Here is a 25,559-nt window from a genome sequence, read left to right on the forward strand (position 1 = left end):
GAACACAGATTACAAAATGGATAAGAAAAATCAGTGATTGTTCACTGTTAGGGGCAGTTGTGGCTCATCGTTAGCTCCCAGAAAAACGCTCCGCAGACATAGGTCTCACACACGGAACTTTTATTTTATGTGGACAATTCACGACTGCTGGGGGGGGGGGGGGGCAGAGAACATGGTGCATGGTTTCTCTCAGATGTTGGAATTTCGTGGGCTGGGAGGAACCAATCACGGAGAATTCTTACAGACTGTCTGACGGACCAATGACATATTAGAACGTAATGTGGGAGGCAGGAAGATTACGGCAGAGTAAACTGGAAATTCCTGTAATGGGAGAGGCAGGAAGAACGCAGACTGATAGGTGATGGGAGGTGGGAAATTCCTCTAACGAGAGAGAAAGGTGGCTTTATACCTTACATTTACAAAGACAATTGTCAAATATTCATTGTCATTTGTGATAAGACTAATGTACATCTAGATATTCAATACATTTTAATGCACAAACATCTTTTATTAACACATGTATTAATGTGTGTATATGTGTTCATAAAAGAAACACAGTATTGCACCTTTATTCATGCAGTAAGGAATTGTGACAATGCATGTGAAATAAGGCGATGCTATTAAATTGATTTAATGCAGAGAAAGGATGACCTGGGGCAAAAAGTAACTGTGAAAAGTAGGAATTAGAAAAATCTTGAAGGGGTCCTAGAAATTCATCATGTGTAGATAATGGATAGGTTGAGGTGACCTTGTTTGACACTGTAATTAGAATAGCTTATCCTTCAATAATAGCACACATGGCTGCCAATAAGTTATTTGATGAGATTTTTTTTTTTTTTTCTAGGTGAAGATTTCAGACTATAATACATGGAGTTTTATTTCATAGTGCTATGTTTTGGGCTTGAGGTGTCGCCCCAAAGATCCTGGGTTAATGCAGAAATATTCAGAGGTGAAATGATTGGATTATGAGAACCAGAACTTCATTAGCTCATCTTAGTTTGAATGGACTAACTGGGTGGTCACCTTAGGCACGTGGGGTGTGGTTGAAGGAGTGGATCACCAGGGACATGCCCTGGAAGAATTCATCTTCCCTGAGGCCACTTCCCCTTTCTCTCTCTGCTTCTGAGCTGAACTGCTGATTCCAAGCTGATTCAGCTGCTGTGAACTGAATAGTACTCTTCCACCATTTTATTTTTACCATGATGTTCTGCCTTTCCTTGGGTCCTAAGCAATGGATTCGGTCAACCATGGACTGAACCTTTGAAAACATGAGCCAAAATAAACTTTTCCTCTGCCAAAATTGTTCTTATTGGGTATTTTAGACACTATGATGAAAAGTTAACACAGAAATTGTTACCAATAATGGAGTTGTTGCTGAAATTCACCTGACCTGTGAGTTGGAAGTCTTTGGAGCTGTTTTACAGGAGCTCTTTGGAAAAGTTTGGAGATATGTATTGTAGAAGCCTTAAAGTGCAACATAATCAGGTCATCCTAGTTTGAAAGGACTAACTGAATGGTAACTGTATGTAGGTAGGGCATGACTGCAGGACATAGGTCATTAAGGGTGTGCCCTAGAAGAGTTTTTCTTTCCTGAAACCACTTACCTTTTCTTTCACTGCTTCCCAGCTGACCTGAGTAATTGTCCTCTGCCATGCCCTTTTGCCTTGATGTTCTGCCTTACTTTGGACCCTGAGCTATTGAGTCCGCTGACCAAGAACTGAATTGCTGAAATGGTGAGCCAAAATAAACTTTCCCTGTTCTAAATTGTTCTCATTGGGTATTTTGGTCACAGTGACAAAAAACTAACACAAGTAACTTGAAAGTGGAACTTGAGGTGATGAATAGAAATTTATAGATGCAGGATATTTACATACAGAATTTTAATATAAAAAATTCAAGGTGAATTATGAAGGGGACTGTGTTAGTCAGCTTTGCTTTGCTGTGAACAATATACCAGACAAGAGCAATGTAGGGGAGCAAGTTTATATTGGTTCATGATTTCAAAGGTTCAGTCCATGGTCAACCAACTCCATAGATTTGGACCCAAAGTGAGGCAGAATATCATGGCAGAAGGGTGTGGTAGAGGAAGGCATCTCAAGACATTACAACCAAGAAGCAAAGAGAGAGAGAGCTCTGCTTCCCAAGGACAAAATATGAACTATAAAACACTCTCAGTGACCTATTTCCTCCAATCACCCATTACCTGCCCACGCTTATCATCCATTAATCCCTTTGCCCTAGCCTATCTAGCACAGGGTAGCAAATTTTGCATAAGTGTATTTCTTGCCTTTTGTCCAATTTTCCCCTCTTTTCAATCCAACTAAATTCATACATGCATATCACATGGATTTTGTTTCTGTAAATTGTTACTGCTTTTATGGGACCAGCAGGAGAAGCAGTTAGACTACTTCTCCCCAGTTTGATCAAACTGCATAAAGTTATTATTATTTTTTTTAACCTTTTTCCAGTGTTTTCCTATTTCTTCTGCAGGAGAATGGCTAAATTTAGCCATCTTGGATCCAGGCAGGATCCCTGGGCTTTCAGTAACACTACATGCTAGAATTTTGCAAAAAGCAATACATATTATATCTCACTTAACCATCACCAAATTCACAAGAGGCTTTATAAGTCTGTAGGGCTTCCATAACAAATACTACAGACAAGGGAACATAAACAAAAGAGGTTGATTTCCTCACAGCTCTGGAGCCTAGAAGTCAAGATTTAGGTGTCTACAGAACAGGTTTCACTCTGAATTTTTTCTTCCTGACTTGTAAATACTAATTGTCTCTACAAGGGAGGGAAGGCCAGGTGAAGACAAAGGTAAGCAGAGTAGTTAGGTTCAGAATGTCCTATAGGTTCTACTATAGAATTTAATTTTATTAAGAGGGTGATATATTTCAGGCATGGATTTTTAAGCATGTGAATAACGTGGTAAGATGTTTATTTTATAGACATTTTTGTACAGCTGCCTGGATAAATTGAAGGCAATTGGCAACTTAAAATTATATTGCAATGATATAAGTTAAGCAAAAGGGGAATCGTTAATCATGTGTTTAAGGCAAATACATAAGATACAAAGGTCCATTTTCAATTTCTACTTCTCATTATAATGAAGTAGCTTGTCTTAATTCAATGTTCCCACCTTCCAAAAAAAAAAAAAAGGTTATAAAAAGTACTTCCAACAATTAATTAAAATTATTTCATAGGGTTGGAAGTTTATCTCAGTGGTAAAGTATATGGTTAACATGGAGAGAGAGAGAGAGAAAGAACATTTTTTAATTGCAACATGTTCATTCAATGGCAAAACATAACAAGTCTATATTTATTTGAAATAATGTGTTCATAACAAAAATGAACAGGATTTTAAGTGAGGGACTATAATAGTTTAAATCATAAATGTCCCCCTAAAAATAAGAAAAGAAAAACAGGTGATTCCATCAAAATTGAAGAAAGATCAGGGGAATAGAGAAGGGAGATTAGTGGGGAGGAAGGAGAAATGGGATAGTGAAGAACAGTGGAATGAATCTGACATAACTTCCTATGTACATATGTGAATATACCATAGTGAATCTCACATCGCATATATGCACAAGGCACTAATTTAAAAAAAATACTGTAAGTAAATAGCAGAAACATCAGTAAAGTAGAGGGAAGGGAACAGGGAGGTGGGGAGGGAAGGAAAAGGGGAAGTACTGGAGACTGAATTAGAGCCAATTATATTCTAAGCTTCTATAATTGTGTCAAAATGAATTATAATGTTATGTATAACTAAAAATAACCAATAAAAAAAATAAAAATATTTAAAAAGTTCCCCTAAAGGTTCATGTATTAGGTATTGTTTCTTAGTGTGGCAGTATTAAGAGGTGGTAGAATCTTTGAGAGGTGGGACGTTGTGGGAGACCTTTAGGTCACTGAAGCCACATCCTTTTAGGGGATTTTGGAATCCCAGTAGCCTCTTATTTTTTTTCTTCCTGGTGATGGGTGAGCAATTTCATTCTGCTATGCTCTGTTGTCATGATGTGCCACCTTTCCACATGCCCATAGCAATGGTTCCAATTATGGACTGAAGTCTCCAAAACTATGAGTCAAAATAAAACTTTACTCTTTATAAGTTTACTATCTTCATTTTTTTATAGTGACAGAAAGTAATAAAAAGGCTTTTGATATTTTAAAAGTTCTCATAGCAACTGAGAGAAGAATCAGAAAAAAATTCAGTAAAACTTAAAAGCATTTGGACAATTCAATCAATCAAATTGAACTAAGTGACATTTATAGTACAATCTACTATAGTTGTACAAGACTGATTCTTTGCAAATGCACAAAAATAAACCATAAGGTTATCAATAAAGCTAGCATCAATAAATTACAAATGAATAAAAGTATACAAATCTATTTTCTAACTACATGCATTTTAAAAATCATCTATTTAATTTTGTTGATGAACTTAATATGTACCTAAAATTAGTAGAAGGAAGAAAGTTGTAGAAACAAGAGCAAAAATAATTTTATCAGTGAACTATAAAACGCAAATCCAATTAAGAAATTAGGAATCTCAAGACAGCAAAATGTTTTTTAAAAAGTTTAATAAATTTAGTGATCTTTAGTCAAACTCATCAAACATAAACAACGGATTATGAATATTACAAATATGAAAGGATTACATATCCTACCTATGCTTAAAATTAGATGTTATCACAAAACTTTTAATACCAGTATATTTTACAATATAGATGAAATGAAAATAAAAAACTCCTTGAAAGAAATTAATAAAGTTGACACCCGAAGAAGTAGAAAATCTGAATAATCCCTGAACCTGTCACATAAATTGTGTCTTTAATTCAAAGTACAACATTCAACCTTCTCTAGATTAGTTCCCTGCTGAAATTTTCCAAATTTCTAAATAAGTATTAATTTCAATTTTACACAGATTTCTTTATTAAAAAAATTGGAGAGTGACAATGTCCTAACTTATTCTATGAGGTAAGTATCATCCTATACCTTAACCTGAACAAGGTTAGTGCTAGCATGGAAAAGTCAATATCTCTATAAATAGAAAAACAAACTCAATGATATACAAAAAATGACAATAATAAATTATGACCAAAACTTAAAAAATGATGCATAGTGTTTGAAAATCAATCATTGTAATTCAACATATTAGTAGGAAAAAAGGGAGGAAAGTCATATTTTCTGTTTAAAGCAAAGAATATTTGAGATTATTAAAATCTTTTTAATGATTAAAATAATGACAAAAGACTCTCACAATAATATTGAAATAGTTGCCTTATTTAATCTGAAAATATTTAAATAAACCCAAAGTTAACCAAGAGCTAATACTAACTTGTAGGGATAAACTGAAAATATTTCCTACTGGTGTCAGGAGGAAGAAGAAATTGCTCATTATATTTAATCTAGTCAACATTTCCCTGAACATGAGTAAAAGCAATGTTAAAAGTTTGGAAATAAGGGAAGGAAACCATATTCAAGGATGTCATGATTCTCATATGCAAAAAAATTCAAAGAATCTATAAAAATGTTATTAGAACTAATAGGCATTAATAGATTAAACATGATAAGGTCTTTAGGTTTAAGTTGAAATAATCAATATAATTTTTGGATGCCTACACAAAGGAATTAAAATTAAATTAAACATTTGCAATAGACAAATCAAATCAAATGATTCAGGATAAATTTAATTTTCCATCTTTCTGTATTAATAAAATCATGGACGATTGCAATGAAAAATTATAGAATGCCTAAATAGAAGAGATACAATGTGCTAACCATTGAAGAAAATAAATCTGTCAGTGTCTTTAGATTAGTCAATATATTCAGTGAAGTTAAAATAAAATATACCACCAGCATTCGCTTATGAAAATTAACAAGTGCTATACATTTATGTGAACATTCAAAAACCAGAGATGAGTAAAGACAACAAACTGAATAGAGTGAGTTAGAGAACTTCCAGTACTGTAAGGCCCCCAAAAAGGAAACCCCAACTCTGTCCCATGGATGGACGGCAACCCCAATCAACCGCAGGAGGCATCACTTGATGCAAACCGCAAGAGGTGTTTATTCCAGCGCGCTGGGACCCAACTCCAGGAGTCAAGTCCCTAGCAAAAAATCTTGTAGGTCTATAAAGGCAGAAACCACACATCGGGAGGGGTCGCACATGAAAGGGGGAAAAGGGGGAAAAAAAAAGAAAAATGGGGAACAAAGCAGCCAGGAAATTTCAAAGGGGGTCTGGGTTTGCTGACAACATGTTTCACAATGTTTTACAACAGGTGTAGATTCTGGTCAATAGTTTCTGGTAATCCTACTGTTTGAGCACTATCTGGCTATCAGGCTCAATTTACTCTTTTACTCTCTGTTTGGGGCTGTTTCCTGGAACAGCTTTAAGGGCTTTGTTCCCATTACTGGGAGGGAAACCTTAGGGAGTTGAGATAAAACAGACAGCTTAAAAAATGTCCATTCTTTCAGTACCAGGTATCATGAAATATTATAAATATATAGTAACTAATATGGTATGAATATTGGTTCATTATCACATAGAACACAGGAATACAGTACAAAAATCATAGCCCTGTTTATAGTGTCACTTCACGAATGAAATGTCCCTGAATTAAGTAGCCAAAGGATGGTCTTATTAACAAACAATTTGGGGCCAATTGAAGCACTACACCCTAACTTCACATAACATATAAATTAACATTAGGTGAATTTACATCTGCATGTGTATGGTAAAACAATTAAGATTCAATCCAAGCAATGTTGTGGGCAATATTACTGTAATCCTGAGGTTATGAAAATATTTTTAAACATTCATAAAACAGGAAGAATCATATAAATCAGTAGAAAGAAAAAGAACAATTGAATTTTGTTAAATACATAAGTTTTAGTTGATTAAGAGATACAGTATGAGAGTATAAAAGGCAAAACACAGAGTGACAGAAATTATCCGCATTATCTATGTTCACCAAGAGTTTGTATCCATGGTAGATAACAAATACCTATAAAGAAAAAAGAAAAAAAGAAAAGAAAATGTTTCATTTTTAAAATGGCACAAAAGTTGTAACAAAAGATAAAATGTAAAAGCTTTATTAATTTTCAAGGAAATACTAATATGATTCAGGATGAATAGTTTCAGAAACATAAAATTTTATAATACTAAGTATTTTTGAGGATATTAATTACTAAAATTCTTCTATGTTTCGGATTAGAATATAAACTTTTACAATAACTTTGGAAAACTCATTATTGTATCACTAACACTGAGCATGAATATACCCTATGACCAACAATTCCATGTTGAAGTGTTTTCTCAACAGAAATGTATCCACATGTTCACAAAAAGACACATTAAAATGCCCCTGGCAATACTATACAAAAGAGCTAAAATGGGAAAATATCAAATGTCCACTAAGAATTCGTTCAATGAATCACTTGTAGTGTATTTATTTAATTAAATAACAATATAATGAGAATTAATACTATAATTGCACACAATATTAAAGAATCTTATAAAATTAATGGCAATGTAATAAGCTAAACAAAAAGTAGAATATACTATATAATTAAGCAAATGAATTTCAAATAGATAAGTCAATATATGATGAAAGAATTCAAAATAAAGTTTACCTCTGAGTGGTTGCTTCACAAATATTATTATGAGTTTGAACAACTCCATATTTAGGATTTTTGCATCTTCCATTAGGTTTTACACTAGAGAAAAAACAATAAAAGTAAACAAGGAAGAAGGAAAAAAAAGGAATGCAGCATCTGAAAATTGAATATGTGAGAAACGAAGTAATATGAGAAATTTTAGTTGAAGATCGCTTGTCATTAGCTGCTTGTGAATAATAATTGAGGGAAGGAGAAGAAAAGAAGAAAGTTTTGTTTTGGAGACGGGCTGAAAGGAAGACAAATGTGCTCAAGTTTGCTCATCTTAATTTTAAGGGAAATATAATAGGAGGTAGATAATATGGAAAAGGTACACTTTGTATAATGTATCGCCACACATTTCTGTTTCCATTCTAGCTACTCTAAGGGACTAGGAGTTACCAGCCTGACTAATCAGAGTTCAAGGTATTCACTGAGTCACATTTCACTTGTGAATTGGTAGACAGTATTGAAGGGGTGTGATCATAGGTGGTTCTTCTTGCTTTGGAGTCCTTCCTCCTGTGCCACGTGTTCAGGAGAACCAGTCAGGGCCTGACGCTGAGTTCACAATTGACATGTCACTTTACTTTATCGGCTCTGCAAGTGGTGGGTAATAATACCAAAGATATTATTATCATATTTCATTTCTATCATATAAAGGTATTATATTATATTTCACTTAACAACTAGTAATAACACCAAAGGTATAATACCAAAACTAGTAATAATACCAAAGGTTGAATGAATTATGATTTCCTCAACTGACCGATGTGCTTAGCTTAATATTCACTGCTTGTCCTCCCTTACCATCTGCAGTAACCCTTTATGAAAAGTGGTTGAATTCTAGATATATATTGAAAGTAAATTCAACAAGATTTCTAACTGGCAAATATGAACTATGAAACATCATGAGAGATAAAAACAATTTGTTGAAAGACTAATTGGAAGACTGATGTCAACAACAATAATTGGAAAGCTGATATGGTAGGGAAGAAAATGATGAAATTTGATCTTGGAAAAAGATTGGGTGTCATGTTAGACTTGAGGTTTTTCTCAGATACTTGAGAGATGTTAAGTGCGTGGGCTGATATGTCAGCCTGGAGATCAGGGGAGAGGACCAAAACTTACATAATTTCACCATTAACAGGAAGGGAAGAAGATAAAGATCCAGAAAAGAAAACTAGTAAAAAGTGAGCAAAGAAATAGGAAAGAAAGAAAGAAAGAAAGAAAGAAAGAAAGAAAGAAAGAAAGAAAGAAAGAAGTCCAGAAAGAAATAAGATAAGGGTGTTCCCCAATCTTTCTCATGTTGAGAGAAAGGTTATGAGGAGAAGTCATTATCTATGGCTAATGCTTTTGATTGGTAAATTGTGGTGAAAAAAATAATTTAACATTGGAGTTGGCAAAGTAGAGGTGGTATTTTAAAGAGAATTTTCAATAAAATGTTGAAGTTGGATGTCTTGTTAGAGTGAGTTTAAGAGAAATAGAAGATGAAAAATTTGCACAACTACCCCAGCAAGTTTTTTATTGGTGCATATTAATTATACAGAATGATGTGTATCATTGTGACATAGTTGGGCATACCTCCACCCAGTGCCTCCCCCACCTACTCTACTTCCCATGCCCTGAGCTCCTTCCTCTACCCTACTTGACTCCCTTTTAATTTCATGACTCCCCCTCCTTCCCCAAACTTTCTAACTTCCACATATGAAAGAAAACATAAGGCACTTTTCTCTCTGGCTTTGACTTATTCCACTTAAAATTATGGTCTCCATTTGAACCCATTTTCTAGAAAATGACACAATTTTGTTCATCTTTATGACTAAGTAAAGCTCCATTTTGTGTTTGTGTGTGTGTATACATACATAAATGTATACTAGATAGCACATATTCTTTATCCATTCATCTGTTCATCTGCTAACAGACATCTAAGATAATTTCATAACGTGCTATTATATTTTTGTTTGTTTGGTACTGGGTATGAAACCTACCAAGGGCATTCTACCACTGAGCAACACACCCAGCCCTTTATTTTTAATTTTGAGACATGGTGTCACTAAGCTGCCCCAGCAGGCCTCAGACTTGTGGATCCTCCCGAGTAGCTGGAATTTCAGGTGTGTGCTACCTTCAGCCCTAACTTGGCTATTGTGAATTCTGTTGGAATAAACATGGGTATCTGGAGTGGGGTGTGGTGTAGCATACTTAAAACCTCAGTCAGGCAGGAGAACAGCAAGTTGAAAGCCAGCCTAAGTAACTTAGCAAAACCTTGTCGCAAAATAAAACAAATGAACAAACAAACAAAAAAACATTTTAAAAGGGCTGGTGATATAACTGTGTCAAAACATTCCTGGCTTCCATCTTCAGTACCAAAAAAACAAATCACATGGATCTCTAAAAAATGCAATTTTGAATCATTTCAGTTAAATACTAGGGAGTGGTATTGCTGGATCAGATAGCAGTTCCAGTTTTAGCTTTTTAGGGAATCTTCATACTATTTCTAAGCGCCTGTACTAATATACCTTCCTAATAACTGTCCTTTTTTCCCTTCATCTTCACCATCATTTATTATTATTTATTTTGTTGTTTGCCATGCTGACTCAGCAAATGTTTTGAAGTACTTTGATGCAAAGAGAAAAATGAGTGGGAGAAATTAGGTCAAAAGAGGTTTGTTCTTGTTGTTCTTATTGTTTAATGGTATAATTTTTAGCATATCTACATACTAATGGGATGATTCAGCAGACAAAGAAAGTTTGATGAGGTTAGAAAGAAATGAAAAACAAAAATTGGTGAAGTACAGTCCTTGAGTAGAGAGGATAATACGTTAAAAGGGAGAATAATTTTGGATGAAAGCTTGAATCTTTCATATGAGAAGGCAGACATCTATGAGAATACATGTTTGTAGCTAAGAGATGAGTTGGTTGAGTCTGTGAAAGTTCTCTTTTACTTGATTTCTTAATCCTGCTTGGTGAAATGGGGAAGATCATTAGCTGAGAGTCAGGGAGGGGAACTAGGTGTCAGAAGTCTGAGGACAGAGTGAATGGAAAGTGTTAGATAGTCACATGTGCAGAACGTACTGTATGGCATTAGTACAATGGAAAGTACAGCATGACTGCCCGATGCCAGGGGAGGCTTGCCTTGATGTCTGTGCTTATGAAGAGTCAGTGTGGCTGTGGGCTTTCTCTAGTCCCATTTAGGTGGGTGAATGAGAAAACTCAGTAGATGGAATTGGAATTAGTGAGCAGTGTGTTTTCTTTAGGTAAGTAGGATAGAGCAGCAGAAGTATAAAGATTTTACTGACCTTGGGATTTAAGAGAGAAAAGAAGAGTCGAGGGAGCTAAGCAGATGAAGAATGTGAAAGGTGAGAACATCAATACATTGGATATGCTTGTGGATTTAGTGATCAGTGGAGATGAGGGGAGAGAGGGAGTAAGCTGCCAATGTATATTGGAGGTGGTGGTCTAGGAGAAATATAAATGAATTTGAGATTGAGGAGAGGCTGTACTTACCGGGAAATGACAGTCCTAGGATTTGACATGACTGAGGCAAGATGTAGGACAGGGTCTTTGGAAGAGACATTGACAGATGAGCATTTTGAATCTGGAAATCACCAGAAATTGAGAGAGAAATCATGTTAAAGAGAGTGATATTGAAACAGGGTCACACTGGTAGGAAGATGACTATAGCAACAGGCATAGCTGTTGACACATCTGCTGATGAGTTATGGGACTCTGGGGTTCCAAGGCCCCAAACTCAGTGCATGCAGGGATGCTTTGATATGGTGATGGATCTGGCTTGATAATCCTTCAACTGTTTTATTGACCTTTTTTATTTCCCATGCCATAACATAGAAATAAAGTGAGGTCTCAATATTTTTAAATACCTTTTAAAGGTTTACAAAGCTTAAAAGTGTCCTAAGCATATCAAAAGAATGATCACACTTGTCTTCTGGTTCAGCCCCATTTCAGCATGCCGATATCATTTAGTTCATAATTAGCATGGAGACTTCTTGTCAGAGAGCTGAATATTGTGAACATTTGATGTAAATGTTTAAGGTATTATACAGAATTCTTGCTCAAATTCAAAGGAATATAAAGAATAAAAATAAAATATTTAGGGAGAATGAAAAATTTAGGCCATTTTAAGTTTACCCTTCCATTTTTAAACTTTCTCACTGGCCCTCACTCAAATCTAAATCTCAACAACATTTTAGGCATTTGACACTATGAACTCCTTTCCTCCTAATTCCTTTTTTAAACTTTTTTTTTTTTTTTCCTTCTTGGCATGATACTCTTTCCATCTGCCTTCACATTTCTTTACCAGTTCTCTTTGAAATTTTGTACCTATTAGTGATCAGGAATAGCACAAGCCAATCTCATGAAGCCAAAATTTTCATCTATAAATTCCATAAAATTATTTTTCACATAGAAATTCTGGGAATATTAAGTGAAATAATGAAGGCAAATCATCCAATGCAGAGCCTGGCATAAAAGAAATAGTTCTTTCATCCTTCTCTCTCTGGCTCATCTTCCTTCGCAGTATTCTTGTGAATGTTCTCCATGTCTTTGTCTCAGGCCTCTGGCTTTCCTGGAGAACTAAATTAGTTGAACATCTTGATTATTAGATAAGTTTAAATGATTCTCCAATCTTTATCTCCAGCTCTGACATAAAAACAGAAATAGTCTCTCATTGTCTACAGTCACTTTCATAACAATAATATCAAATTAATTCCATCATTTTACCCCTTGCACATCTTCTGCTCTTTTCAGCAGCTTATTTCTCTCAGTGACACCTTTATACTCTCAGTAATTCAGGCTAAGGGACCCAGGTAACTTTTAATTTTTTAAAAAATGTGATTATTTTAGTGAAAAAGACAGAAGAGTTATTAGGTTAGCTAACTTTCACTTTCAGAAAAGTTAAGCTTTCATTCTAATGAATCTGGAGTGTTCAGGTAAATCAGCTGTTGAATTAAAATTTAAATACAGAAGGGCACCTCATTGAAATGCAGAAATAACTCATTCAATGTACTTCAGTTTAAAAGAAATGCTATCTCTTGAAGGGCGGTGGAGGGAGGGATGGTGTCAGAGAGCAAAACAGATATCCTGCGGAAAAGAATATCCAAATTCAGAAATAGAAGGCTATAGAACAGTGAAAATCCTGAAAGGACAATTACACATAATTTAGAGGCATTTTCTAGTTTGTTGTGTAGATCACGCAATAACGAGAGGCTTTGTGTGCATTTATAACTGCCTGGAGAATAGACTAGAGTAGAATGGTAATGTGTGTATTTTAACTAGCAATTCTTTTGATAAACCTGGGGAGGAAGATGGAGAATTAGGGAGGCAAATGAGAGGCCTTCTGCGCTCTGGGAATAGCAGATGAGCTGTGCTACTATGGCTTCCATTTGGATAATGGGCCTATCTGTGACCACTGTTATCTACCCTCCAGGCAGCTGGATAGCAGGACAAAGGTAAAACCACTATATTCCTGCATGACAGAGAAGTCTTTCTAAGCTCTTTCCCTAACAGCCCCTGACTCTTTACAAATTGCAGCGAGAAACACCAGTCATCTGGTACAAGCCTACTTGCCTTACACAGTAGCTTTGAACAATTTCAATATATTCTCTTGAAACATTCAGGCATGTGCTCACTTCCTCACAATGCTCTATCATTAAAGGAAAGTCATGCAGGATAAAATGCAGAATAGTTGGTCCTATAATGCAGAATAGCAAGCATCTTCATAATAACTGAAGTGCTGTGTGTATTAGAAATCATTTTCTGTAAGAGCTCACAATGGAAAGGAAGGGAAGTTATAACATGAAAATGTAGGTACAAAGCAGACAATGCTTTAAAGCATTTATGTGCTGTTACATGTCATTAGTTGACCTTTCCTTCTTTTTTAAGGAACACTTAAAACATTTAATCAAAGTGACTGAAATAGTTAAATGTTCTTTTTCTTTTTTTCCTTCCATCATTGCCTCCTCTGCAATTACTTAGAATAATATATTTGGGATTAAGTACTAATTCTTATCATACTTCTATATGCATATATATGTATACTCATTTCAATATTTCGCAGTCATTTTAAATATATACTCATATGCACACTTATTCTGGGGAAAAAAAGTAAGTGATTTTTAGGGAAAAAAATGTCACAAAATGAATTGAGCCTAGTTTGTGGAACTAGATGCTAGATATTTTTATCTTTTAATTAAGGGAATAATTTGGTAGAACAGGGAAAATGCTACTCTTAGGGAAAGAAAGAGAAAGTGCTTTGTCAATTTGTGAGGGAGTGAAGATATCCGGTGTTACTCTTAGGGGAGGCAGTGGGGTCACAATACAATTCAGACTGCTAGCTGATTGAAGGGAGGCTAGATGTAGAGTTTCCATTGACCTATATATAGAAGTTTGCAGATGGACAATATGGAAGGAACCAATAGGAATTCATCACCTACAAAGTTCTCATTTCCTACATGTTTATGCTGCTTAAGTGTATTATGATTACTTTCCACTTCATTTTCAATAGGAAAAAAGTGACGATTACTATGACAGATATGGAGGATTGAGGCCCTGATGACACATAATTTGAATAACAGCCGGAAGCACTTTTTATGTGTTATGGTAGACATCCCTTTGAAAGTATGGTGGACATCCCTTTTAAAGCAGCGCTACTTCCATTTTACATGTAACAACATACCCATCTATTGTTTACCATTTTATATATTCCCTTCTGTTTTTTCCTTAATCTTCTTTGATTGAACAAAAAGGAACAGCTATGAGATCAGTTGCTTTTGTTGCTGATATTAACAGACTTCAAGAAAATTCACTTCCTCCTTTGCTGGCTTACTTCATATTTTGTAGGTCTGCTGAGAACTTTGTCAAAAAACAAGAAATTGTAAATCAAATTTACAAATTGATATTTCATCTAAAAACTTGGTGGGGCTTTGGAAAAATAACTCTTCAAATACTGCTCAGGTTCTGCACATTAGAAGTGTCTATTTGAAAATTCTATATTCTTTTGGATCGTAATCTTACCTTATATTTTAGTTGTGTAAAGCTTGGTAAATGTTCAAAAGCCTCTGTCATGAGAGAATAGTCATATCTGTTGGCCTTGTTTAATCAAGGAATGATTTAAATACAGTTTATTGAGAAAAAATGATTCATCATGTTTTCCCTGTGCAAGCACATAATGCTTGCATAGTTAATCAGTATCTGATTTACAGAGTTTAGATGATGAGATCAGAAGGTGGTTTAAAGAATGAAAACAGAGGTCCATTAGATTAGCTAAAGAGAACCCATGCTTCTTTAAGAAACATTGTTAGTTTAACATGTTCACCCTGGAATCAACTAAACAAATTACAAATCTGTCACACTCAGCATTGCATATGAATCAGATTTCTTCCATTTATTTTGCATATACTTAATAGCTTGTCCATTATAATTTTTAAAATTTCAGTCCTGTAAAGATTGATTGGCAGTAAAGAGATGGCTGAGATCACAATCTTCTTGAGAACTTAGAGCTTCCTAATATTCATATATTCATCGTTTCTTAATCACTTATTTTATTCTAGGTATGTCAGCTACAGAGATAAAATAATGACCAGAATATGATTTGTAACTTTCAGGACTAATTACAAAAGGAAGAATTATTCTTAATCCCAATTTAAGAATACAGAGTGATAAGTATGTGAAGAAATATATACCAATTGATATGGACGCATACTGGTGACAACTGATTTGGAATTCTCAGGCATACTTGAAGAGGATAATTTGCCAGGAGGGAAGAATGGATGACGAGTTGGGAACTGGAACTCCTCCATGCCAGGAGGAGGGAACAGCTACCTTCATGCTTCCCTGCACACTCGTGTATATGCATATGTGTGTATACAGGTCTTTGTATGTAGGTATTTTCCTTTTTCCTTCAGGACATATAAGCTCTGTAGCTGCTTCTTATTCAAAGTGCTTTAGCACATTTTCCTATGCTTCAAGTTCCCACAGGTCAATATGATGTGGGCCAAATGTTCACCTTAACAGGCAGTGGGGTTGAACCATTAGAAAGGAAACCCGAAACAATAGAATCCAAAAGGAAATTAAACTTAGGGTGACTGGCACATGTGCCCTTTCTCCCCTCCAGAATGAGGGGCAAGAGAGACATACACTTGCTTTGGAATATAAACAAATCCTTTCCTGTTAGGGGAGAGAAAGGCCTTTACCCTGAAACGTGTCTGAATGACTCTGGGAGGATGTATCTTTCGAACAATACATTATCTCTCACTTAGAAGACACTTCTGCCATTCAATCATCCTGTAATCACATTTTTCACAGTCTTTACTCCAAAAACCTGAACTGTGCAGAAATGCAAAACACTTGTGAAGTGCTGTCACCCAACAGTTACAACATGAAATGGAAGTTTGAACTGCTGTTTATATTTAAGGAATGCAATATGTTTCAATATTGACACAGATTATCCACTCAGTCCTAATTCCATTGTGGAATAACATTTCAAAGAGAGAGTTTACTTGAATTCAAAGTAGAAAACATTTCCAGTAATGGCATAGTATTTTATTATTTTTAAAAATGAGTCAATTGTTCTGAATAATATATAATATATGCCATCGACGCAAATAGTGCTTTCATTTATATGCATCTCATAAATTAATTTTAAGTTTACTTCTTATTCAATAACTCAATTTTCACAATATAAGAAATTTGAAGAAAAATGTCATGTCATTTCAGTAGATGAATATTCAAGAAGGAGATAAAGCCTGTTGACATTGACCATAGTAGCTCACTAATTTAAGTTGATAGAAATTGTGTTCAGATTTGAAGTTTTCATGATAAAGGCAGGTACAGAGTGCTAGCCTGAACTCCTTCATGTTCTTTTTGATCCAGCTTTCTTAGAAGATAAGGATAAGTTGTTACTGTATCACCAGAGGTATTCCCTGACCCAAACCATATGTTAAGAAGGGAGAGAGGTTAGGGGTAGGAGACAGGGTGGAATTATGATGCTGAGAACAGATAGACATGAAAAGATCCTGACCTGGAGCATTTTGAGAGATAATGTTTTAAAGGGGAAGGCATATCTCTGGGCAAGAAGGTAAAGAGCAAAAGCTTAATCTTCACACTTCCTCATTTTTTTTAACTGATTCTCAACTTGATCTCCCTTAATCCATATACCATTTCTGTTTCCTATTATACTGATGCACAGCAAAACAAGGGTTAAAAGAGCATAGGACTGGTACTTAGATTTCCTCTCTGGGTGACCTCAGTAGGGGTGTCAATCTCTTCGTGTGTTGATGTGAGAATAAAATGGGATAATAAATGTGTAACTGACAAGCTGAACAAGCACAGCTCCCGCAATACATTCACAAGGCACTTTATTTTCATCTCACACTGAACTCCTAAGTTTGTTCACTGGGGTTCAGTCTTACTTCTATTGATATAATCTCCAATAGACCCTAGGATGCGGCTGCTTTAAATTAGTGGTTTTGAACATAACCTGTAAGATGGAATCACACAAAGAAATCTTGAAAATACAAATACCCAAGCCCATGACCAGAACAATTAAATAAGAATTTCTAGGGTATAGGATTATGTGTACACAGATTTAACAATATCCTAAGGTGATTCTAATGTGCAGATAGAGAATATTGTCTTTACAAAATACAGCACTTCACTATCACTTTCATTCACAATATTGACCGAGTAGAATGTCCAGCCTCACACATTAATCACTGTTCTAAATTAAAATGGATTTGAGGTTAAACCTTTTCTGCTTTTCTTCAGTTGCCTATGTGTGAGTAAACTGAGTAGGGAAAAGGATATGGTTAACTCTTTGTTTCCTTCAAACCTTCTCCTTGGTTTCAAAGGTGTTATCCCTGGTTCTCTCAGGACTAAAGGGAAACTGCTGCCAAAACTCCTTTGGTAGAGCATACAGTGACCCCATGCAGGTGGTTTCCAATTCATTTATTGTCCTCATGTATATCCCATGAAATCCTCATGCATTTTTTGTGTATTGCCTTGACACCCTGGGAATATAGGCCCATTCCCAGCTCTGCCATCCTTGTCCAACCTAGTCCATCAGCACTGAACCAGCTTATCTCTTGACTTTAAATTTCTAAGAAGAAATTAAAAGTCCTGCCATTCTGTGCTCCAGGAACAGGGGACATAAGTCAGGATGAAGCCCCTCTCATAGACTGGAGTTGAGACCCAGAAAACTACCATCATTACCTTCCAAATACACCACATCAACTCTAATAATCTGACTCCAGAATCATCCTCCGAATTGTCACGCTACCCCCACCCAACTTATATACCCTCCATGTAGATAAGGGGCTAAGAAACAGCAGACATATTTTAAGCACTATTTTATAGTCTTAATTTAGTATAGCACTACACTGTGTAAACTCAGTTGCAGATTTCTGGAGTTCTGGTCAGATAATTCATTTTAATACCTGTAACATCTGGAACTTGCTTAGCAAGTAATAAGTCAGCAACAGATATAAATTATTTATATTAGCACTGATCATTAATTCTGTCACATGATATTGTCATATGAGAGAGACTATTTGCATCCTGAGACTATTTGCATCCTGGGTTACCAAAAGTGTCAGTACCATCCTAGGAATAACATTAAACCCAATTTGGTTTCTAATTCATCAAAGGGTTATAAAATTCAACACAAAGATCAAAGGGTTAATAAATCAGTATGGGGGTTCCTCCAAAGAATTAAAAACAGAACTACCATATATCCTGAGAAAGAGTTCCTCAGAGATCCTTGAAGTATTTTTTTTTTTTCCTTTGGAGTATTCTTCCTGGATTCAGAAGCACAGAGGGATTTATTCAATAAGCCACCAACCATCACAATGAACATGACCTCCCTGCCTCACTAGAATAACAGTAAAACAATTTTATAATCTTCATCTTTAAAATATTTAATATCTCTTTTAGGATGTGAAAGTAAACAGAGAGGGAACATCCATGTACATTTTGAAGTGGAAAAGGGAAATTAGCAGATTGTACAGGTCATTCTCTGAGGCATGGTTGGGGAAGGTCTTTCAGGATTTACATGAATTTGGCTAACCAGCTCCCGACTGTTTCTAACTAGTGAATCCAACATTAAATCCATGTCATGTGAAGAAAAAGTAAAGGAAATAATAATTTATTACTGTACACATTTAACATAAAAAGAAATATTGAGTATCCTGAACTGCTCTGCCCACTTCCAATTTGGACAGAGATGAGACCTAGCAACCAAGAAAGGTGGGTTCTCATTCTCTCAAAAGGTGTGCACTGTCTAAGCTGGAAGTGGGCATACCAGTGTAGAACTCCCAGTCCAGGACCCAAAACCATTGCACTCTCCTTCCACCTGAGAGACAGCTTTACCTACTTGAAGGTAGGGCCTTTTCTTCTGTTAAAAGTAACCATGAAGACAAAAACACAGGGGAAAAATTCCAACATATAGGCATAGGTAACTACTTGAATAGGTTTTGATGAGATGGTATCCAATTTAAAAGTTTCCTCAAAGAGAGAATTCACAGTGTGAAGAGAAAAACTGTGGATAGAGAAAATCTTTGCCAGTTACTCTCTCAGAAGAGAACTAATGTCCAGAATACATAAAGAAATCAAAACCCTCGATATCAAAAGAACAAGTAACACATTCAATAAATAGTCAGATGAACTGAACAAACACTTCTCAAAAGAAGTACAAATGGCCAAGAATTACATGAAAAAAGTGTTCAGCATCTCTAGCCACTGGGGAAATGCAAATCAAAACCATGCTGAGATCCTTTCTTATTCCAGTCAGAATGGCAATCATCAAGAGTACAGATGACAATGGATGCTGGAGAGGATGCAGGGGAACAAGGAACTCCTATATATGATTGGTGGGAATGAAAATTAGTGCAGCCACTATGGAAATCAGTATGGGGGTTCCTCCAAAGAATTCAAAACAGAACTACCATATAATCCAGTTACCCCATGCCTTGGTATTTATCCAAAAGAATTTAATTCATCATAGTGTGGAGATACCCATGTTTATCAAGCACAATTCACAATAACCCAAGTTATGAAATGTGCCTCAGTGTCTGTCAACAGAGGAATGGATTAAAAATGCGGTATATATAAATAATGGAATTTTATTCAGTTATGAAATTATGTTATTTGTAGAAAAATGGATGGTACTGGAGATCATCACATCATATCAAGTGAGATATGTCAGACTCAGAAAGAGAGAACCATTTCTTTTCTTGCATATATGGAAGCTAGTAGGAAAAGCCAGGAAGAAGAGAAAAATAAAGAAAAGTAAAGGATATCATAAAAGTAGAAGGGACACTAATAGGGTGGAAAAAGGAGGTCATGGGGAAGAAGGAGGGAAAGGAGGGTAAAGAGAGGTATTAGGAAGTAAAATTGATCAAAATTTTGTTATTTGCATGTGCCAATGTGCCTCAATGAAACTGATCATTATATATAATACTCATACTCACCAATTTAAAAAAGAAGCCATGATGAAGACATGCAATGTTTTTCAGTATGCATAAACATCTCATAAAGAGAATAGGAGGTACAATTCTGTTTATTACTCTGTCACCTGCTATATAGACATAAATTAAAAAATGTAAAAATATTTAGATGCCTGCAAAATAGTCATTGTTTGCAGAATTAATTGACATATGGGTAGTTTGTTTCAAGATTTTATTCCTTTATTTATCTTTTGGATAAAATATATAAAAGAATCACATGAACATTAATCAGAATTTTATTATATCGTAAATGAAAATGCAAAACAATCGCACTATTAGCAAAAGGTGAAAATGGATTTATATTTAACTCATTTTATGTTATGAGATTAAAAATATACCTCTGACCCAAAATTATGGAGCCAGGATTTATTTAATATCAGATAGTCTAGCCATGATACATATTCTAAACATCTAGAAAATCACAGGAGTGAAAATGATTCTGTATTAGTCTATATTGGAAAATCGAACATTTGTTTATCACAAAAACAAGTTAGGGAAAAATTGTAAGCATTGACACAGCATGGTAATAATGACATCAACATTTGTAACATAAGAATATATACAGTTTCAATTTTTTTTCAGGTAAGTATTCTACATTGACAATTTGCTTTTCCTGTGTTCATTCTCTCCTTTTTCTGAACTCTTTTATGGATCCAGGTTGGATTCTTTTTGATTATTCATCTTTGAAAAAGGTTAGGTTTTGCTTCACCTTTTTTCATTGTTGCTTTCGGAAGGTGGTATTTGCAAAAGGTCATTATTAGGGAGAAGCCAGAGCCTGTTTCAGATTGGTGAGCTGATCCAGAGTTTTGCTTGTGAACTTTGTTAGTTTTATTTATCACTAATTAATGTGAGCTGCAGGATTATGGATGGTGCAGAGCATTTTTCTACTCCATGGAGAGAATATTTCAGCAAATACCATTTGTGTGTGGGTTTCCTCATACAGCTGCTTCCTCTGCTTCTGGAAACCAAGGCAGGTCAAGGAGTCTCTGCTGTCAGACCAAGCCCTCTGATTTCATTCATTCTTAGAAACAAAGACTGGACTTTGTGTTTCACATAGACACTTTATCTTTCTACTCTTTCTGAGAAGCGAAGTTATTGGGGTTCTGTTTGTTTATCATTCTGTCTTCCTATTTGGTTTCTGCTTATGGAATTGCCTCCAATTTTTTAACTTTTTGTTTTGAAAAAAGTATGGATTCACTAGGGGAAAAAGGTGTAGGGAGATCCTTCATCTAACCTCCCTTTATGTCAACAACTTGCATAACACTAGTAAAATGCAACAATTTAAGAAGGAATTAACATTGGTGCAATCCACTGAGTTTCTACAGATGTCACCAGCTATATATGAACCCATTTGTGTGTTTTGTTCAGTTTTATCACACTATCATCAATATCAAAACTCATAATTGTGTCAACCCTCCCAGGTTCCTTTATACTACCATTTTATAGCCACACCCTCCTTTGGCAACAATTGTTTCTCCATTTCTATGCTTATGTTGTTCACAAATGTGGTATGAAAAGACTCATAGGTGTATTTAAGACTGGTCTTTTCCTAATTCCCTTGAGGTTCATCAATGGTTACTTGAATAGATAACTTGTTCTTATTTAGTGATGAATAGTATTCTATAGTATAGATGCACCACAGTTTGTTTTACCCTAGCCATTAAATTGTTGGGTAATATTCACTTTTTTGTTATTATGCACAAAACATATTTGGGTATTATTCACTTGTGGGCTATTCTGAACAAATTTATTATGCATATTAATATACAAATTTCTATGTAAAAAAGTGTTTATTTCTCTGGGATAAATGATCAAGAGCCAAATTCCTGGATCATTTTCTAAGTGCCATTCTAGTTTTAGGAGAAACTTCCATGCTATTTTCCAGAATAGCTGTACCACTTCACACTCTCAACAGTAATGTGAGTGTCATTGTGATCATCTTGTAAAGGCAGAGAGGACCTATTCCCAAAATGTTGTTTGATGTTAAGACTGATTATACTGTACATGCATATAAAGGCTATGCAAATGCTTATTTCTTATTTAATTGAGATTGTTGGAAAGGGTAGGGCATGACTCTCCAGGAGTTCTAAAGAGGTCTTGGGAAAATAAGGGGAAGGAGACTGCTTGAGGACATTTTTCTTTTCTTTTTTTTTTTAACCTTGGTGAGCATGGGGTGAGAGTTCCCTTGCATGGTTCAAATCCCTCAGAGACAAAAGAAGGAATACCTCAGTTTATTAGCTTGCTAACTTGTAGAGGAGAGGAAAAAAGGGAGGATGAGGTTGGAAAACTATTAGTAATCAATGTTAAAAATACACGGAGTCAACTACCTGGCCAAAACGAATGACCCAGTTTCCCCATATCCTCACTGACTTGGATTTATTACTGCTTCTTTTTTTTTTTTTTTTTTTTCCCCCCATTCTAGGCATTCTGATGGGTGTATAGTGAGCTCTCATTATGAGTTTTAATTTGGATTTTAATAATAGTACATGATGAAAGACATCTTTGTATGTGCCTACTTCCCATATATATTTATATTCCTCTTTGTTGAAATGTCTGTCCATGTCTTTTGTACATTTTCTATTGAATTGTTTGAGCATGTATTTTTTTACTGTTTAATATGTGTAAGAAAATACAGGTATGCACTTACCATGAAAATGCAAAGAAATGAAAACCAGACATCCATTTTCCCTCTTTCCCAATTTTAAACTAGGGAGCTTTGAATTATCTTCCATACAGAAACCCTCCCTATGATCAATTTAATCACTTCAAATTACCTTATAGAACTACTAAGAACATGTTAGTATTCTTATGATCACTAGTCCTCTTGCTAGAGTTTCTGGTTTACCTGGTATTTTTTTTCCCCATTGAATAATTTTTTCCAGGGTTTTTGGGTGTTACAGTCCTTGGTAGCCTTTACATTTGGAAATGAGTAACTTGGTAACTATGATTTATTGACAACTTGCCTGGATATGGCACGTTTGACTCATACTTTCTTTCCCTTTCTTCTTATAGACTTAGCTCTACTATCTTAATGCAATGAATTTAGCTATTAAAAAGTTTCAGGTTACCTTATTTTTTTTAATTCTCTTTCATTTCTCTATCCGAAGACTTTATGTTTTAAAAATTGAATCATATGACTAGGATACATCTCCAGGTTGATCATTCTGATTCAATATTTTCTAGCACTATTGAAGGTATTTTGTTATCTGCAGTATTAGTCTTCTTTGTGTTATTATAACAATGGATCTGAGGCTGGATGACTTTATTAAGAAAGAGGTTTATATGAGTTCTCAAGGTCCAAGGTCTATGGTCTGCCCCTGCAGATGGCCTTGTTGTTGGCAGAGTTCCAAGGAGGTGCATCACATAACAAGAGACAAGGAGTGTGTGTTTGTCATTCCTCTATTCACCAAATGCCTCTCTCTTTTTGTAAAGTCACATGGTTCAATCATGGGGATTTCCCCAGAAAATCCTGTTCAATCCTAATCGTCTCTAAAAGGCCTTACATTTATACCCCACAGTCAGACTAAATGCTCGTCTTCTTAATACCTCACCATGTCATCTGTAAATATCAATTCATGAATCCATGGGGGATACAGTTAAACCATATCCAAACCGTAACATCTGTTATTTCTGCTAACTGAATTCAGGCAAATTATCTTTTTTAATTTGGCATTCATTTTTAGTTTCAAATTTTTTTGTCATTTCTTCAGGAATATCTAGAAAACTTTTACTAAATATCCTTTTTTGTACTACTGAATATTAATAACTTCCATCTCAAAACTTTGAAAATATTTTACTATTGTTAAGCTATTAAAACTTTATTCAATGTCAATAATTTGCTTTTGAGTTTTGTTTATTCTGTCATTGATTCTTTTTCATTTTCAGTTTTATGAATTTATATACTTTTGTTTCTATATTTGGTTACATAAAGTTTCAAACTATTCATGGTCATTTATTACTCATGCCACATGCTCGGCTTAAATTTGAACAGTCTTAATTGAAAGCACATTTTTGTAAAGTCTTCGATAGCACTTAAAGTTCTTACAGCTGAATCTTATTTTTGGTGGGATTCTATTCTCCTCCATAATTGATTCAACTTCACATACTTATCTGCTTTCTTTTCCCTTTTATATGTTTGTATAGATGCCATATCACTTTTTTCTACATACTGCTCATGCTTAAAATGAACAGCCTTTTTAAAGGTTTTCTTTTTTGGCAACATGCTTTATGTGAATTCTCAAAGCCTTCCTGACTTCTTCTTCTGAGTCATTCATCTTCTCTTAAAGGTTAAAATATGAGCAAAGGATGCAGGCGTTCTCTGAGAGTATGAGTGTGGTGCAGCAGAAGACTCAGCTCTATCAGCTTTGAAGGTCAAGCATTGTCTCTGTCATTTCCTCCCATGCCTAATTCATGCCCATCTGTTTTACACATCTTCTACACCAATGTGGAATGTCCTTGGGCTTCAGAGAGTCCATAACCACCTCTGTGGAGCCCTAGAACCATAGCTTTTCCAGTAGGTCTATGTTGGCATGCTCCTTCAGCTCTCTTCAATTCTTTCATCTCTATTCCCTAAAACAGAAGTAAGTAGAATGTTAATAAATGTTTGTTGCAACTCTAGAAAGGATTACAAAGATTAAGGACCTGATGCACACTCTTCTGGGCTGATTGGTATTTACTTTGAAGTAAGGAGAGCAGTGACTGGAATATAGTTTCCTTCCATACTTTACATTCTGGCATTCAGCCCTCCCCTCAGTTTATTATTAGGTGGGACACTGGGGAAGAGAGAAGACTCAGGGTGCTTCCATTTGTGTCTATCTTTGATAATAATCCTCTCTCTCTATCAGCTACCAAATATATATCTGCACTATATATCTAGGATGGAGAAAACACACACACACACACACACACACACACACATACTCTGGGCCAAATGGTCCCCTTGGACCTAACACAAAGCAGACACAAGTCATGACTTTATGTGTCCTCTGACTTCTATAAGCCCAAGTCTGATCAATGAAACAAGGTGTTACTTTGCTTTTATAAGAATTAGCATCAGTTCAGGGTCAGTGTCTAGTAATGGTCAGGAGTTTGGTAGGGGAAAGAGTCAGGATTGTACTTGTGTCTGCATTCAGCTCCCTGCTTTAAAGAACCAGCCTCTCTTTGTGTACAGATCTACAAATAGAGTAAATGTAGAATTTGCTAAAGATTACTAATATCCATTCTGACAACTTTGTTAAATGTTTGTCCATCAGACCTAGAGTCTTGTTGCATATGTGTGCTGAGCTAAACTTAGTCATCTGCCCATATATTTTTCTACCTATCCCATGATCCAATTGTGCCTTCAATAGATCCTCTTAAGTCAAGGTTTCTCAGGTGATCTGTACTG

The sequence above is a fragment of the Sciurus vulgaris genome (assembly GCF_902686455.1).
Source record: "Sciurus vulgaris genome assembly, chromosome: 2".
In the NCBI taxonomy this organism is placed as follows: domain Eukaryota; kingdom Metazoa; phylum Chordata; class Mammalia; order Rodentia; family Sciuridae; genus Sciurus; species Sciurus vulgaris.